Here is a 17,360-nt window from a genome sequence, read left to right as displayed (position 1 = left end):
GCATCCTCACTGAGTGGGGAGCAGTGTGGAAGCTGGGTAATAAGAGTTCGTACGTCTGTGTAGACTGAGTGTGCGAGAGGGCTGTTCTGGGGCCTCCAAGGGACTTGTCAGGAGCCATAGGTTATTGTGGTTGACTAACTCTTAGGCTTCCATTTTGCAGAGTGAAGTATTATATCTGAGAAGATCTGAAGTGCTCGGGGCAGTAAACAGGGCTTTGGAGGCTGTCTGGGGAAGGAAGCAGGGAGCAGCAAAGGAGCTGACTAGAAGAGGATTTGGAAGGGAACCAAGATACCCCTTAGGAATTGAAGAAGTCTTGTGGTGTGTGAGGTCAATCCTCTCTCCATTCTCTCCAACAAAACCTTCAGTAAATTGTCTCTTCTGTGAGTGCATTGTGGATCTGTCTTGAGGGGCACATCAAATGGTGAGTTCTGTTTCCAGGAGGTTCAGGGTGAGAGCAGGTGCTGCCCAAGGGAGCCTGGTTACACTGGGAACACTAAAGAAAGGAAAAACTAAGCAAATAACTGAGTGAATACGTGAACCCTGGAGCTCCCGTGATCCTCCAGTAAATCATAATCTCTGGCAAGGCCTATAATCTCTTCAGTCCAGTCCCTAGCCAAATTCTGGAACTGGTTAGCCTACCTACTCCATTTCCCATTTCCTTCCATCCCCACTTCCCTTCTGCTCTCTTTTGCTTCACATTGTGGGTTTTGGGATTGAAGTGATTTCTGTAGCATGAACTCTTAGTTTATTCATTCCTCATTCCACATTCTGATTCATTCTACATTCTGATGTGTGTTGAATGCTGTGTGAGGCCTGGCACCACGTGCAATGGAGAATTCTAAGAAAAGATGGAATTCATGGTCAGCAAGAGAGAAAAGACTGGGCTATTCTAAACGGCAGGAGGAAGCAGCTGCCCCAGAAGAGGCAAGAATAAAATCCTGTAATTATTCACAGTGAGGGAAGCAGGTTCAGTGGAGACAGTGAAGGATAGAGGGCCAAGAAAGGCTTTGCACACACGATGGCATCTAAGCCAAGCTTTAAATTAAGGGTGACATTTAGACATGAAGAAATAAGAATTTCAAGGGTAGAGATTGGGTGAGGGGATAATTTCTGACATGCTCACTCTGCCTTCCACACCAAAGTGCTGCTGACCTGTGTCCAGGCCCCTCTGGCTCCTTCCTCAGTGCTCTCTTGGCCCAGAAGGGAGCTTCACGGACATGCTAATAAAAAGAAACCAGCCCCTGTCTTCTCCACCCACTCCTCAAGAACCCAAGGTTCCTTTTCATCTGTGACCTTCTGGAGCCGGTTCTCTACCCTGGTCACCCAATCAGAGAAGGGAAGAGCTAGTGTCGAAAAGAGCAGTGGGATAGTACACCAGAAGCCTGGGATGTGAGGAGGGAAACTGAGGCCCAGAGAAAGAACTTTGATGCTGTATTCCCTTAACAGTGCTCAATGAGTAAATGAATTCATGTCTATGTCTATTTTTTGCTCCATGCCTTTGACTCCTCAAGGGCATGAGATGAGTCTCACCCATCTTGGTGTCCCCAGCACAGAGCCTAGCCCATTGTAGGTGTTCAATATATGGTAACTGAACTAGCATTCTAGGGCTAGGGCAGTGGTGCTCAATGTATGGTCCCAGACCCATAGTGTCAGCATCAGCTGGGGACTTGTTGGAAATGTAAATTCTTGGGGCCTCATCCTAGACCTACTGAATCAGAAGCCCTGGAGGCGGAGTCCAGTAATCTGGTTAACAAGCCCTCCGGGAGATTCTGATTAAAGTTTAAGAATGATTGTTATAGAATATTTGAGCTTAGAAGACTTGCTCTGACTTTGGGACATCAAGAACTCAGATGCTTTTTCTCTGTAACAGACACTTATTTATACTATTCTATTGCCACCCACCATCTTTGCAAAAAAAAAAAAAAAGGAAAGAAAGAAAAAAACAGGAAAAAGAAAAGAAATACCACAAAGATATCACCAATGACCAGGAAGAAATAAATCAGTAATGGCAGGTTGTTATCCTTCCTGAAAAAACAGAAACTTTGCCTGTAAAAAAATACATTCAATGATTTCAAAACAGACTTTTTATAGCATAGGAAGAGAGCAAAGAAAAATGTCAAAAAAAATTGAGCTGTGGTTTTATGTGAAAGTGCCACTCCTTTCAGACAAAACCACCTGCTCATCTTCCTTGTCAATCTCCTTTGTCATCCCAGATAATTCCGAGGAGCTGCCACCAGCTGATTCCTTCTGGAGTGAAGGATCCTGTAAAATTCATTATTTTCTTGATCATTGACAATGTTCTAGTACTTATGGGATGGGCAGAATTGACGGGATCCTCTTTCCAGCATATGCTTGTACCTGGCAGATAAGAACAACAAGGATGATTTACATATGCCCATAGAATATCAATTCCCAAGTAATCTTGGTCCTCACTGCGTGGTCAGTACTCTGCTGGCTTTGTATGGAATGGTTTTTTTCCTATCCTCATGGAACCCACAATCTAACAGGATGGTTTGATAAATGCACACAGAATGAATGACAGCCTTTAGATTAAGGCTTTTGAGTTAACAAAGTGTTCTCACAGATACAGTTTCTTTTTTTTTTTAACATTTTTAAAAAATGTTTTATTATTTATTTTCCAGAGTGAGAGAGACAGAGCACAAGCAAAGGAGGGGCAGAGAGAGAGGGAGACACAGAATCCGAAGCAGGCTCCAGGCTCTGAGCTGTCAGCACAGAGCCCAATGCAGGGCTTGAACTTGTGAACCTCGAGATCATGACCTGAGCCAAAGTTGGCCACTTAGCCACCTGAGCCACTCAGGCACCCCTCACATTTGATCCTTACAACAGATCCTGGAAGTATCACACAGTGGCTATAGCAAGGTAAGTTCCAAACTTGGAGCTACAAAATGAGCTTGAGATAAATGAGAAGGGAATCTTCCTGACTTAATAATCACTCATTGGGTGGCTAAATAGTGGGTGGCTGTATTCTCAGGGAGGCAAGAGAAGATTGTAATTGTATCTAAGAGAGCATGGATCCAACCAGTTATATAAGCCATGATCTGAAAAAAACAAAAGCTTCTAGATTGTATTTTTTTAACTGACTCCCACTAAACAGACTAGCTAGGTTAGCTGATGTGCTGTTTTCTCTGTAAGACATTCTGATGAATGCCCACATCTCACTAAAAACTTCTGGCTGGAAGTCCAGTCTGATGTATGTCTCCTAATAACATTATAGACTTTCCTAGACTCAGTTGGGGTTGTTCCCAAACCTGTTTTATGCCAGTTGTGCCTTTTGTAATTATATACTTAAATAAAAAACTATGTTAATCTGTGAAATAATGAGTGCAAAAAAAAAAAATGATGAGTTCTTGTACCGATGAAAATTAAGTTAGGTGCTGTGAAAAACTTGGCCAAGGTGCTTTTCATTAAAGTTGCCATTGAATGATATGTAAATGAGACAACTTTGGGTTGAAATTGTAAAAATCTAGAAGTATTCTGCTCTCAGAGTGCTTCATAGGGACCTTTATGTTCTTCCTCCACTTTAAAGAAACCTAAAAGGAAATTGTAGATGACTCCTTGTAGGTGGGCTTTATGCAAGGGAAATGAGGTAAATTTTAAAGAATCGGTCTTAGTCCTAGATCAAAAGATTGACATACAAAGGTGCATTTAAATTTTGGAATAAAATGTTGAATGCATTCTTTTTTTATAATTCCCTCATTTTTTTTCCAGTGAACTTTTCCCCTATTTACTTAAAAAAGTATTCTGCTAACACACTACACTTATCAATTTTATTACATAGGAGGGCTTGAACTGAACTATGTCTGCATGGAGCGCAACCAAAGAAGAGTCAAGTGTGCAAAAGAATAACAAGTCAATGGTGTTCTCCAGGGCTGTCCATTAGAGAGCATAGACTCAGGTAATTGCCCCTTGGAGCTCTTTCCCGTAGTTCCCCTTGGAGGGAATTATTGGATGAATTCATTATGGATTGATGGCACTGGCCATTTGGATTGTTGAACACACCCCATATTCTGATTTGCTCTTCACCAAGGAATCCTCTGTCTACAATCTGAGCATCCATGTACATCTCCTCCCGGAAGAGAATGTGTTGATTAGAGAAGGCTTGAGTCCTGCTTCCTAAAGTTGTTAATTTTTTTCATCATAAATTAATGAATTATTAACATAGTGTTTAATTTATGGGAGACAACACCTACTGTCTCTTCCGATGCTTCTAGTGAAAACATACCTTGAGGACGATGGAAGTTTTCCAACGGTATTAATATATCTGCCAATATTTAAATGTTGGCAACAGCAATACCACCATGTGATCCAAATGAAATTATCATTTTATAATCCATGTGTTAGAATCTATGATGCAGAAAGATACCTTTTTTTTTCTTTTTTAGTTTTGACACCTAACTTAGGGTCTGGGTCTCTGGATCAGCAAATGAGTTTATTTGCTATGGATTGAGGACCTACTGTGCACAATTCACTGTCCCACATGAATCATATACATTCAAATAATCCTAATAATCTAGCAAGTAAGTTTTACTGTATTCATTTTATAGATGAAGAAACTCAGAAAAGTCACTTAACCAACCCCAAGCATGCACAGCTAGGAAGAGCTGATATGAAAGGTCAGTTTTCTCTTGCTTCAACATTCTTTTTCATGTCACAATATGACATTATTAAATTAATCAATATTCCCTTTTCCATAATTAAAATTCTTGCATCACTCTAACTATATATATATATATATATATATATATATATATATATATATTTGTTTCATTTGGTAAACAATAACCACAAGTTAAGAATTCCAAATGCTCCACATTATCAGCAGACAGTCTGAAAGAAGACAGGGTCAGCCATATGACCAAATAAATGGGGCAGCATTGATGGGCTCCATGCTTGCACAGCCCCCTGAAATGCAAAGGTGCTAACATCAGGTAACACAGCATGCAGCTGCTCTGAGGAGAGTTAAACACTTTTTCTGTGATACTTCAATAGCCAACACAATGAAAAAGTATTGATTGTTAGCTCTTTATCATGTGCCAGGTACTGTGCCAAGCATTTGAAATGCATTTAATCTTACAGCAAACCTAAGAAGATATCGAGGTGTGAAGTGTGAGCGAACTTACCTGAGGTCATGTAACTAGTAAGTTGAGGAGACCAGATTCAAATTCAGATTTAGCCCGGCTCCAAAGTCCATGCCCTTAACCACCTTGAGAGTCAAACTCCCAGTTAGAGCAACCGTTTCTTGAGTGACTATTTTGTGCCTGGCATGAAGCTAAGCATTTCATATATGTAAACGCGTTAATGTATATAATTGTATTTTATTAGGTAAGTGCAGGGAGTTCTATAGCACTTGGTACATCCCTGGTTATAACTGGTTCTTTATTGGTTAGAATAGGGTGATGGTGATACAAGGATTTGCACTTAACTCATGTTTTGTGTGACGTACCAAGTTTTAGAGACATGATGTGATATAAGGCAGAGATGTAGGGGTACCTGGGTGGCTCACTCAGTTGAGCGTCTGACTTTGGCTCAGGTCATGATCTCATGTTTTGTGAGTTTGAGCCCCGCTTCAGGCTCACCACTGTCAGCACAGAACCCTCCTGGGACCCTGCCTCCCCCTTTCTTTCTGCCCCTTCCCTGCTCACGCTCTCTCTCTCAAAAATAAATAAACATATTTTTATTTTTATTTTTATTTAAAAAAATGTTTTTTAACCTTTATTTATTTTTGAGACAGAGAGAGACAGAACATGAATGGGGGAGGGTCAGAGAGAGGGAGACACGGAATCTGAAACAGGCTCCAGGCTCTGAGCTGTCAGCACAGAGCCCGACATGGGGCTCGAACTCACAGACTGCACAATCACGACCTGAGCTGAAGTCAGACGCTTAACCAACTGAGCCACCCAGGTGCCTCAACAAACATATTTTTAAAAAGGCAAAGGTGTAGTCTTGGTAGCAAGACTATTCTGTTACATCTTGACTTTTCCACTTTCTTGTCTAGTGGCCTTCCATAAACTATGTTATAAATTGTGTACAGCCTCAGTTTCCTCATCTGTAATAATGAAGATGATAGTATTTGCTCTGCAGAGTTCTTGTGGAAATAAAAAATGGTATTTGTAAGGACTTGGAACAATATAAGAACTCAACAAAACAAGATTTTAAGTGTATGAAGACATTGCCTGGCTCATCAGGAGCATTTGAGAAATGGTAACCATTATGATTGACACCTATATTATAATTATTTGCTGGTTTTCTTCCCCCCTCAGCTGATCGGTTGATTCATTCAATAAATAGTTATTCAGCATCCACACTATGCAGGCACAGAACTAGGTTGGACATAAAAAAGTGTGATCTTGATATACATGGCTTTTGCCTTCAAGAGGTTTACATTCCAGTGGGGAAAATAGAAAAATAAGCAAATGTATTAGTGCATAAAATTGTGATAATTGCTGTAAGGAAACCCGTGATGTGCTGGGAGACAGAAGGTGGGTAGAGTAAGGGGGCGGTCTGAGAAATCTCCCTTGAGGAGGTGACATTTAAACTGAGATTCGAAGTATGGGAAGAGCAGGACAAGTTTTCCAGGAAGGAGGACCGACAGGACTGAGGACTGGAGAAGTGGCCTATGTGGCTGGAAAATGAGGCCACTGGGAAAGAAAGAGGGATCAGGGACAGGCAGAGACTAGACTCTGTGGAGTTGTGCAGGTTGTGGTGAAGGGATTGGATTTTATTCGGTGGAAAGCCATTGGTGGGTATTAACAGGTGAGTGTCATGACTGAAATGGTATTTTGACAAGATCATTTCGGACACGTGGAGAACAGAGGGAGCAGGGCAGGAATACAGCAAGGCAACCAGTCAGGGAAGGCTATTTGTAGGGGTCTAGGTGAGGAAGGATGATGACTTCGGGTAGGGTGTGCCAGCAGAGGTGGCGAGAAGGTCACAGCTTTTAGATATTATGTTGAAATTGTGTACAACTCAAGAGCAGGGACAGACCCAGATTTAATTTGGGATCACATAGGTAGTGAGATGCTTACACTGTGGGTGCTCAACAAGTGTTTATGAAATAGGATAATAGAAATTAGATATTCTATAATAAGACTGACTATGGTATCATAGAAGATTCCAGTATAACATAAATTTTAAGGGAATGGGCTCTGGAGTTGGGCAGACTTCTCCACTTACTGGTTGTGTAACTCTGAGCTATATTTCTTCATCTGTAAAACGGAGCTATTCATGTGTCTTCATGATGAAGACACATCATGTACTTAAAATGCTGTTCTTCATCTTAATAATCTTCCCTCATTAAAATAAGCAAATTAACAAATGGGATAGTACCTCTTCTACTTTTAAGCAAATGTCACTGGACTATGGAAACCTCTACCAACCCTGGTCATTATCCGGATACAAACATCAAGTCATTTCCTCATATCCATCACTGTCTTCTCCTCAGCTTCTTTTTCTTTATTTTTTAATTTTTTAAATTAACTTGTTTAAATTTTATTTTTTAAATTAATTTATTTTTTAATTTTAACGTTTTAATTATTTATTTTTTATCACATTTTTTATTTGTTATCAACCATGGAAGACCCATATATGAGTTATCTACTGCTGTGTAATAGATTAACTCAAAACGTAGTGGCTTAAAACAACAAACATTTATTATCTCAATAGTTTCTGGGGCTGAGAAATTAGGAAGCAGCTTTGCTAAGTGGTTCTGACTCAAGGTCTGTCATGAAGTTGCAGTCAAGATTTTGCTGGGACTGTAGTCATCTCAAGGCTTGACTGGGGCTGGATGATCTGTTGCCAAGATGGTTCCCTCAGTTCCTCACCACATGGACCTCTCCCTAGGACTACCTGAGTGTCCACACAGCATATCACTTGGTTTCCTCCACTATGAATAATTCAAAAGAGGGCAAAAACGAAGCCATACACCTTGAATCCTGATCTTGGAAGTCACATAAATATCACTTCCAGCACAATCTATTAGTTAGTAGGAGTAAGCCATTAAGTCTAGCCCACACTTGAGGGAAGGGATTTAGGCTGCACTTTTTGAGAAGAGGAATGTTAAAGAATTTGTGGACAGGGGCACCTAGGTGACTCAGTTGGTTGAGCGTCTGACTCTTGATTTTGGTTCAGGCCATGATCCCAGGGTTGTGGGATCGAGCCCTACACTGGGCTCCGTGCTGAGCGTGAAGCCTGCTTGAGATTCTCTCTCTCTCTCTCTCTCTCTCTCTCTCTCTCTCTCTCTCTCTCTCCCTCTCTTTCTCAAATAAATAAAATGATAAAAATTTTAAAAAAGAATTTGTGGACATATTTTAATATCACCACAATCCATAAGATGCCTTAAATTTAAATCTTGATGAAATTTTCAAACACTCTCAGATCTGGCTTGAGCTGATCATTGGCCAAAGAGCCCACCTCTCCTTTTAATATCCTTCCTTCTGATACAGACACATATTTTTTCATGACTTAATTCCTCTTTTCTTTTAATTAATTTTGTTGGCATAAAACAGGCAGTATATGCTACATGGCCTGCCCCCTCCCTGAATATCCTCAGATAATTTTATAATAAATTATAAAAATAAATTTATTTTTTAAGGAATGTAGCCACTGTTGACACTAAAGAAAGTAAATTATGAACACTCTAAGGTATCATGGTAATGATAAGTACAGTTTACTGAGGGGTTTACTCTGGGCCAGGCATTTTATTAAACAATGTGTGTGTCATATCCTGTGTGAGATCTTCACGCCAATGCTGTGAGGTAGATGCAGTTACCAGATAGCCCCCCAAATCCTCAGCCAAATGAGGGTAATGGTATGACTTCCCCACACTGATTGAAGCACAATTGGAAAGAAGCTAAAGAGAGATTTTTTAAATTGAAACCAACGGAACAGAGCAGATTCCAGAACTTGCCCCATGCATGGTTAGGAATGTTTTATACCAATAATGGAGCTGGCACTACAGATTGGGGAGAAAAGTATGGAACATGCAATATACTTACAGGAAAATTTTTTTGGGTTTGGTTCCTCCCTCACACAGAACACAATAGTGAATTCGAGGTAAACCAAAGAGTTGCATGTGAAAAGGAAAATTTCAAAGCTTTTAGAAGAAAATAGAGGAGAATACCTGTTTGATCTCCATACAGGAAACAGTTTTCTAAACAAAGAAAAATAGGCAAGGAGAGTGTTGTCAAACTTGGCCCTGTGAAAATTAAGAACTTGTGATTATCAAAAGAGGGCAGAACAATGTGAAATACAAGATATAATCTGGGAAAAGAAATTCACAAAACATAACTGACAAGGAATTCTATCCAGAAAAAAACGTACGTTGTGTAACATATATATATAAGACATGTTTTATAACACACGTTTAATACACACATATTTTAAAAATCAATGAAAAAGCAAAAACTCTATTAAAAAATATGCAAGAGGCACAGAAAGGTATTTAATAGAAAAGAAACCATGAATGTCCAATAAAAGGGAAACATGTTCAATCATTTATAATTAGGGAAATACAAATTAAAGAATGAGGTAACATTTTATAGCCCCCAAATTGATAAAACATTTTAAAAACATGTTGGTGAAGCCATGGGTTAACATGAAGTCTTATACACTGCTGGTGGGAGTATAAATTATTCCAACCACTTTTAGAAATAATATGGCATTATTGGGGCGACTGGGTGGCTCAGCTGGTTGAACGTCTGACTTCGGCTCAGGTCATGATCTCGCGGTTTGTGGGTTGAAACCCCACGTTGGGCTCTGTGCTGACAGCTCAGAACCTGGAGCCTGCTTTGGATTCTGTGTCTCCCTCTCTCTCTGCCCCTCCCCCACCCATGCTCTGATCTCTCTCTCACAAACATGAAAAAAAATTAAAAAAAGAAATAAGTTGGCATTATCTAGTACACATACTAGAACATACACATAAAGTGTTCTGTAACCCAGAAATTCCTAGGAATGTGTGGATCCCTCCTCCTACTAACTCATACACGTGTGCAACTGACGTAGGTTCAACTATGTCCACAGCAGCACTTCTATTGTAGTGAAAACAATAAAATACTATTTAAATGGCTATCAATAGGAAAATGGATCATCTTTGCCATACTTGTACAATGAATACCTTGCTGCAATGAAAATTAATGACCTTTAGCTACGTACACAAGATGGATGCTTTTTTCAAACAAAATGTCAAGTGAAAAAAAATCACGTTGCACAAGAATATATGGACTATGATAACATACAAAGTGCAAAAACAGGCAAAACTGAACCATATAGTGTTAAGACATGTGTGAAAATCTATTTTTAAAAAAGTGATGGGATGATATACACACAGCTTAGAGCAGTGCTTACTTTTGGGAAAAGGGAAGTCAGGAAAAAGACACGAAGGTGGGGCACAGAGGGGACTTGGGACTGATAATGTTCTCTTTCTTGAACAGAGTGGTAGAACCATGAAAGTTCATATTTAAAAAAAATTTTAAGTATATTTATTTATTTTGAGAGAGAGAAAGAGCACACAAGTGAGGGAGGGGCAGAGAGAGAGAGAATCCCAAGTAGGCTCTGCATTGTCAGTGTAGAGCCCAACATGGGGCTCAAACTCATGAACTGTGAGGTCATGACCTGAGCCAAAGTTAAGAGCCAGACACTTAACTGACTGAGCCACCCAGGTGCCCCAGTTTATACTATTATTACTAATACTTTATACATTTTTGTAAGTATTAAATAAGGAAGAAAAACGGAGATCAGAAATGAGAAGATGACTGGAATGGATGGCTATGTATTAAACAACTCAAGGAAGTGATGGTATCGTTTGGAGATACCAATCTGTATTCTCTTTTATCTTCTCTATCAACCTTCCCTATTCCTCCCACCTCCCCACTTCCAAAAAAAGAAAACAAACAAACAAAACCATATAAATAACCCATAATTTGAATACAGTTATTTTAAAATTAAAATAAAAAACTAACCAGTAAAAAACCAAGATACCAAAGATAATCCTCCTAAAAGCTGAGAAGACTGTTCTGCCATGACATTAATTCCTCCCAGTCAGGTGCACCCTTTATGATATGAGCAGGAGGTGGTGATAATCTGGTGGAATGCTATTATACAGAGAGCCCCTTGGAATCAGGGTCTCAGAGAGCTGTTTCTAACCTTAAACATCAATGCTTTTGTCCTGAATAATCTAGAATGCCTGACTACGTAGGCTGCAATCTGTCCATGTATGCATGTATCCATCCATCCTTCATCTGTCCTCCAGTATTGAGTTGCTCCTTCATGCCTGGGCTAAGGAGCTGCTGGAGAGGATGTGAACAGGAGTTAGAGGTAATCGCACTGCGGGATGACAGTGTGAGGTTGGAATCAGGTCTTGGGCAGACTTGGAGGCACGAGGTCACAAGGGGGTTGCTCTGCTTGCCTGAGAGGGCTTCATAGCAGACAAGATGACTCTGTGTGTTGATATGCCCTGATGCGCCTTGAAGATCAGAGGAAAAGCTTTCAGACATGTGGTCTTCAAACTTTTTGTTTGTTTTGCTATGAACTTGTTAGAGAAAATATGAAAAACTATGTATAGTTCATAATTTTCATTTACATTTTGTTATGAGTTTAAGTAGTTGTAAAGAGTGCAAGTGTCTGCTTATTATGAATACCAACATTTTATTATTTTTTATTTTTTTAAGTTTATTTAGTTATTTTGAAAGAGAGATTGAGTGTGAGTGGTGGAGAGAGAGGGAGAAAGAGAATCCCAAGTAGGTTCCCCACTGTCAGCTTGGAGCCTGACGTGGGACTTGGTCCCATGAACTGTGAGATCATGACCTGAGCCAAAATCAACAGTTGGATGCTCGACCAGCTAAGCTACCCAGGCACCCCTAAATGCTGATATTTTAAAACAAACCTTTTGCACAGTTCAAAAACTGTTTCCAATGGAATCTATATTCTACAGTAATTTGATATATAATCATGTGATAAAAATACACAAGGGCAAACTCTTCATAAAGTATTGACATTTAAAACAAGACTTTTATATGATTTTTAAAAATGCTTCCAATGGAACCTGTATACCATGGTGATTTGACATCAGCATCATTTTAGAAATAGAAGAACAGGTTCTTAAACGTTGCATCATTCTTTCTTCTCTTTGATTCCTATTTCCCTTCTTTTACCTCATAAAACTTTATCCTTATGAAACATAATTTGTGTCATCTTTTTCTATAACAAAATAATATATATAAACTCAGAGCCTATAAGTCTCTAAGTGTTAACACATTTCTTCTGGGTTGAGTCATACAGTCATCACTGGTATACAAATTATGAAAACAACATAAATGTGTTTGGGTAATTATTATTTTTAAACAAAATGTTTATTGGAAACAGATCTTTTCATAAGATAGATATTTTCTTTATTTACATTGCTCTGCTTTTTAAAACAAATTAAATAATATTTCCATGTTGACTATTAATAAAATTGCCAAAATGGAATAGGTTTCAGCATCAGTACTCATTCTATTTTTTCATTTTTTATTTTTATGTTTTTTAATTAAAAAAAAATTTATTTATATTAGAGAGAGACAGACGGAGAGCGAGTGGGGGAGGGGCAGAGAGAGAGGAGGAGACAGAATCCAAAACAGGCCGTAGGCTCTGAGCTGTCAGCCCAGAGCCTGTTGTGGGCTTGAACTCACGAGATGTGAGATCATGACCTGAGCAAAAGTCGGACAGTCAACTGACTGAGCCACCCAGGCACCCCAATTTTTTTTGTTGTTTTTTAGAAGATGTAAATGCTGAGATATTTTGTTCATATTTAAGCAGTGGGATTGGAAGTTTTGTTATAGAAATGTCATTTCAGTTCTTTGAATTTTTTTGAGTTAAATGTTCAAAATCACTTCGTGGTTTTTTCCTCAAAATTTATGATTATTATTATTATTATTATTATTTTTAAGCGTTTATTTATTTTTGAGACAGAGACAGAGACAGAGCATGAACGGGGGAGGAGCAGAGAGAGAGGGAGACACAGAATCAGAAGCAGGCTCCAGGCTCTGAGCCATCAGCCCAGAGCGCCACACGGGGCTCGAACTCACGAATCGCGAGATCGCGAGATCGTGACCTGAGCTGAAGTCGGCGCTTAACCGACTGAGCCACCCAGGCGCCCCAAAATTTATTTTTTTATTAATGTATTTATTTTGAGAGAGAGAGAGCGGGTGTGTGTGTGTGTGTCTGCTCCCGTGCACAAGTGGGGGAGGGACAGAGAGAGAGAGAGAGAGAGAGAGAATTCCAAGCAGACTCCCTGCGGGCTGTCAGTGCAGAGCCTGATCCGGGGCTCAAACTCACAAACCTTGAGATCATGACCTGAGCTGAAAGGAAGAGTCGGACACTTAATCCATGGAGCCACCCAGGCGCCCCCCAAGATTATTTTAAAAGAACACTCAGTGGATAATTGACATCTCCTTCAACTTTGTTGCAAGCAATGAATCAATACTCTTTGACTTGTGAAAATGTTTGTAACCATTTATTAGAGTGAGTCAGTTTCTCATCATAACATCGATGTTTCACATTGTTGCTTTACCAGGGAACCTGGTGGGTTTTGCACCCGAGGCAATGTATTCCCTAAGATGTAAGATGCAAGGAGGAGGGCCTTTGCTCTGTAAGGTGGAAAGAAGTCCATTTCACAAGAGGAACGTACAACTGTGACCTCATTTTTTCTTAGGTAGATTTGAGAAAAGAGGAAAAACGGGCTTTGAGGATCTGAAAATTGACTCCCGTAAGAACTCAAGACTCACATGGAAAGTTGTCCAGATTCTTGCTATTGTAGTGTGGTCTGTGGACAGGCAGCATCGGCATCACCTGGGAGCTGGGTAGAAATGCAGACTCTTGGGCCTACTCCAGACCTACGGAATCAGAATCTGCATTTGATGGAATCTCAGGGTGATTTGCAAGCACATTCAAGTCTGAGAAACACTGAGCTGGACCACCGCCACTCCCCTCCCGGAAGAACGTGGCTTCGTAGCCTGGAATCTGTCTGTGTTCTCCGCGTGGGCTCCTTCCTAGGGTAGGCTATCATTTAAATACCTCTTCAGCGTCTGCTGCTAATGCTCCTGGCTTCCGTTCTCTACGAAGTCTGCTGGTTGGGTTTCTAGCAGCCTATGGGACTGGCTGAGCTGGGCTTTCTGATTACAAATAATTTGAAAAGCTGCTTATGTAAGACTAGATGGCCCCTAAGGGACCCTTGGTAAGTGTTGGTTGATAGCTCTTACTTCCTTCTCGCTAATGGTCAGATTTGGGTAGGTCTGTTTTCCTCCCTGAGTTTCATTCCAGCCTGTGATTTTGAATCACTTGATGTTAAGATTGGCAAGACCCGCCTGTGTCACGGAGAGGTTTCCTCCCATCATCCCTGTGAACACTGTCATTAGGGGAGCTGCAAATAGAATAGCTTTTTTTTCTTTTTTTTTTCTTTTTCTTTTTTTTTTTTTTTTTTTTTACGGAAAATAAAAGCCCATTCAAATCGAGGGTCAAAAGCTACTGGCTCTAACAAGAAGAAAATGGCTGTGGTTGTATTTTTGAAATGTTTTCGCCTTTCTCTGTATTTTTTGCTGGGTTGACAGTTGTGCTATCTGAGCTTGGCCTAGCCCTCCGCCCTCCCTCCTGGCCCCACATTCACTCTCCATGTGTGTGGGATTCCAGATCTCTAAACAAGGGGACCTGGCACCAAAGCTTCCCTCTTGGGCACAAACACCCAAGTGGCAGTGGTGTTTGGGAGCAGAAGAACGTGGGAAGGAGCATTTCCCCGACATCGTTCTCACTTTGCCTCCACAGCAGAAAAGCCCACAGTGTGCTGCACAGAGCAAGGACTGCCCAGAGTTCAAAATCTGCTCCATCACTCATTAGCTGGGGGATGCAGACAAGTTACCTAAGCTCTGTGAACTTCTATGTCTCTATCTCTAAGATGGCCAGCAGCTCGAAGGGCCACAAGAGAATTAAATGAGGCTTAGCACATAAGTAGCTGAATGGATGTATATAACAGATTTTCCTCCTCCTTCCAAAACAAATGGACAGTGCTTCTTAAAAATCATTGCTTCATAAAATCATGGGATTCTAGCCCAGGGCAAGTTCTTAAAAATCATCTCATTCACTCGTGAAGATACTGGCAGAAAAATAATCTGCACCGACGAGCCAAATTTCAGATTTTACAATAGCACTTATATGCCAATAATACTTTAAGATGATGGTGGCCAAGAAGAGACACATTTCTCTACTGCTGATCAACCACAGATCAATGTTATAGGTTATGAGAGCTAAGTCAGAACATGCATAGACAAGAGAGATCACACAGTAGAGCAGAAGCACAGCACTGAGAGTCCTCAAATGCATTTTTTTTCCTGCCTTGCACAGCATTTTGTATAGTGAAATTATATACCCTTATTGGCAGTTTCCAAAGTGTGGTCCCTTAGCAGCAGCAGCAGCAGCAGCAGCAGCAGCAGCAGCAGCTGGGAAATTGTTAGAAATGCGAATACTCCAGCTCCGGCCCAGGCTTACTGAATCAAAAATCCTGGGGCACCTGGGTGGCGCAGTCGGTTAAGCGTCCGACTTCAGCCAGGTCACGATCTCGCGGTCCGTGAGTTCGAGCCCCGCGTCGGGCTCTGGGCTGATGGCTCAGAGCCTGGAGCCTGTTTCCGATTCTGTGTCTCCCTCTCTCTCTGCCCCTCGCCCGTTCATGCTCTGTCTCTCTCTGTCCCAAAAATAAATAAACGTTGAAAAAAATTTTTTTTCAAAAATCCTGGGGGTGGGACCAGCAGTGTTTTAGCTGAGCTTACATGTGATTCCCATGCACACTAGAGGTCAGGTATTACTGGTTTACATTATGACAGCTTACAACCATCTTTTCCAATGCAAAGTAAAATGATATCATAAATGTCTTAGCATTTTAATTTCCTCACCTCCTTGACATATACTGTGAAAATTCCAGATATTACTGTCTGCTGATTCTTGCAGAGATATGCATGAACACAGTCACCAGATATAACTTTCTCCACTGTCCTGGGTGGGATTTATTTAATCATGAAGTAATAATAAGGAGAATGATCTTTTTTAAAAAAATTTTTTTAACATTTATTCATTTTTGAGAGCCAGAGAGAGAGAGAGAGAGAGAGAGCATGAGTAGGGGAGGAGAGGAGAGAGAGGGAGACATAGAATCTGAAGCAGGCTCCAGGCTCTGAACTGTCAGCACAGAGCCCGACACGGGGCTCGAACTCACAGACTGTGTGTGATCGTGACCTGAGCCGAAGTCGGACACTTAACCGACTGAGCCACGCGCCCCTTTAAGGAGAATGATCTTGAAAACCAAGCAAATGAATCTTATCTCACTTCTGTTCTCTAGAAATACCTTTCTTCTAGAGTTACAATATATTTCTAAGTTTATTACAAATTATACAGACCACAGGTTTTCATTTCCACACTTTAGCAATTCCATCTAAAGACGCAATTGCAATGAAGCCCTGTGTTGTCTGGAACATGGCAACGTCTGTGATGATTTTATGGTGTCCCACAGGCAGAGGCTCTGGGCCCCTCTGAGGGGTGTCATCGCTCAGTCCCACCTTCTGCTTCCTCTGATTTACTGCTTCATGGTTAAAAGTCAAGGAGAAAGTCAGATGTTAAAAGCCTGTACCACATTCTGCCTCTCATTCATATTCCCTTATCATTGGCTATTTATGAGTCTGCCACAATCCCCCAGATTAGGGATCCTTCAAGGGCAACTGTCATCTGTTTAATTCCCCTTCTACAAGGTAGGCATGAAATAGACATTCATGAACATAAGTGAAACAGAAGCCCAGCGAGGCCGAGAGGCTTACTGAAGGCTGTGGGTGCCCACGGCTGCTCCTTATTGCTCCCTTTGTTGCACCATTTCTGTTTATTGTGTGGGTTTTATTACTTACTTTATTTCCATGTGGAATTCTCTAGAGACTTTGTAAATGATTGACTGCATTCATCCCCAAAACTGCGGATACCGGGCTTTGTAAATATAGTGGAAGACAGGAGATCCGCAGCTAAAAGCTTCCTAATGAGGACAACTCGAACATGTTATTTTCAACATTCAACTCCCAAGTTTGAATAATTCATGAAAAAAAAATCTGTTGAACTAGAAGTGACTGGGCTATTTTAATGAAAGTAGAGACTTGAAATGTTTCAGAGCTGGAGATTATGTGAGGGAAGTGCAGGCAGGGAGAAGTGACCAGCCCAGCACAGGGTGAGCTCAGGTCTTCTCTGACCAGGACTCCCATTGTCCAAGGTCACACCAGCCACGGTGGTGGTCAAGCCCAAACCAGAACCAAGACTTTGAGATGCACATGCTCAGCTGTCTCCACTGA

The 17,360-nt window shown here is 40.8% G+C and overlaps 2 long non-coding RNA genes across 4 annotated transcripts in view; both read left to right on the top strand.

Annotated features, from left to right (window-relative positions):
* Positions 1–2,704, top strand: part of LOC125175584 (uncharacterized) — a 38,669-nt gene extending 35,965 nt beyond the window's left edge. For both annotated transcript variants that reach the window (XR_007155886.1, XR_007155887.1), the window contains 2 exons: positions 161–421; positions 2,643–2,704. This is a non-coding gene — a long non-coding RNA (uncharacterized LOC125175584). The remainder of the gene's footprint in view (positions 1–160; positions 422–2,642) is intronic.
* Positions 2,705–2,737: 33 nt separating this feature from the next.
* LOC125175582 (uncharacterized) overlaps positions 2,738–17,360 on the top strand; it is a 39,728-nt gene continuing 25,105 nt past the window's right edge. The window contains exons 1-3 of one of the 2 annotated variants that reach the window (XR_007155883.1): positions 2,738–2,880; positions 3,800–3,916; positions 4,566–4,634. This is a non-coding gene — a long non-coding RNA (uncharacterized LOC125175582). The remainder of the gene's footprint in view (positions 2,881–3,799; positions 3,917–4,565; positions 4,635–17,360) is intronic. The other variant, XR_007155884.1, reaches the window with a different exon arrangement.

The sequence above is a fragment of the Prionailurus viverrinus genome, chromosome C2 (assembly GCF_022837055.1).
Source record: "Prionailurus viverrinus isolate Anna chromosome C2, UM_Priviv_1.0, whole genome shotgun sequence".
NCBI lineage: Eukaryota > Metazoa > Chordata > Mammalia > Carnivora > Felidae > Prionailurus > Prionailurus viverrinus.
The sequence above is the reverse complement of the archived record's forward strand: the minus strand, read 5'-3'. Positions and strand labels throughout refer to the sequence as shown.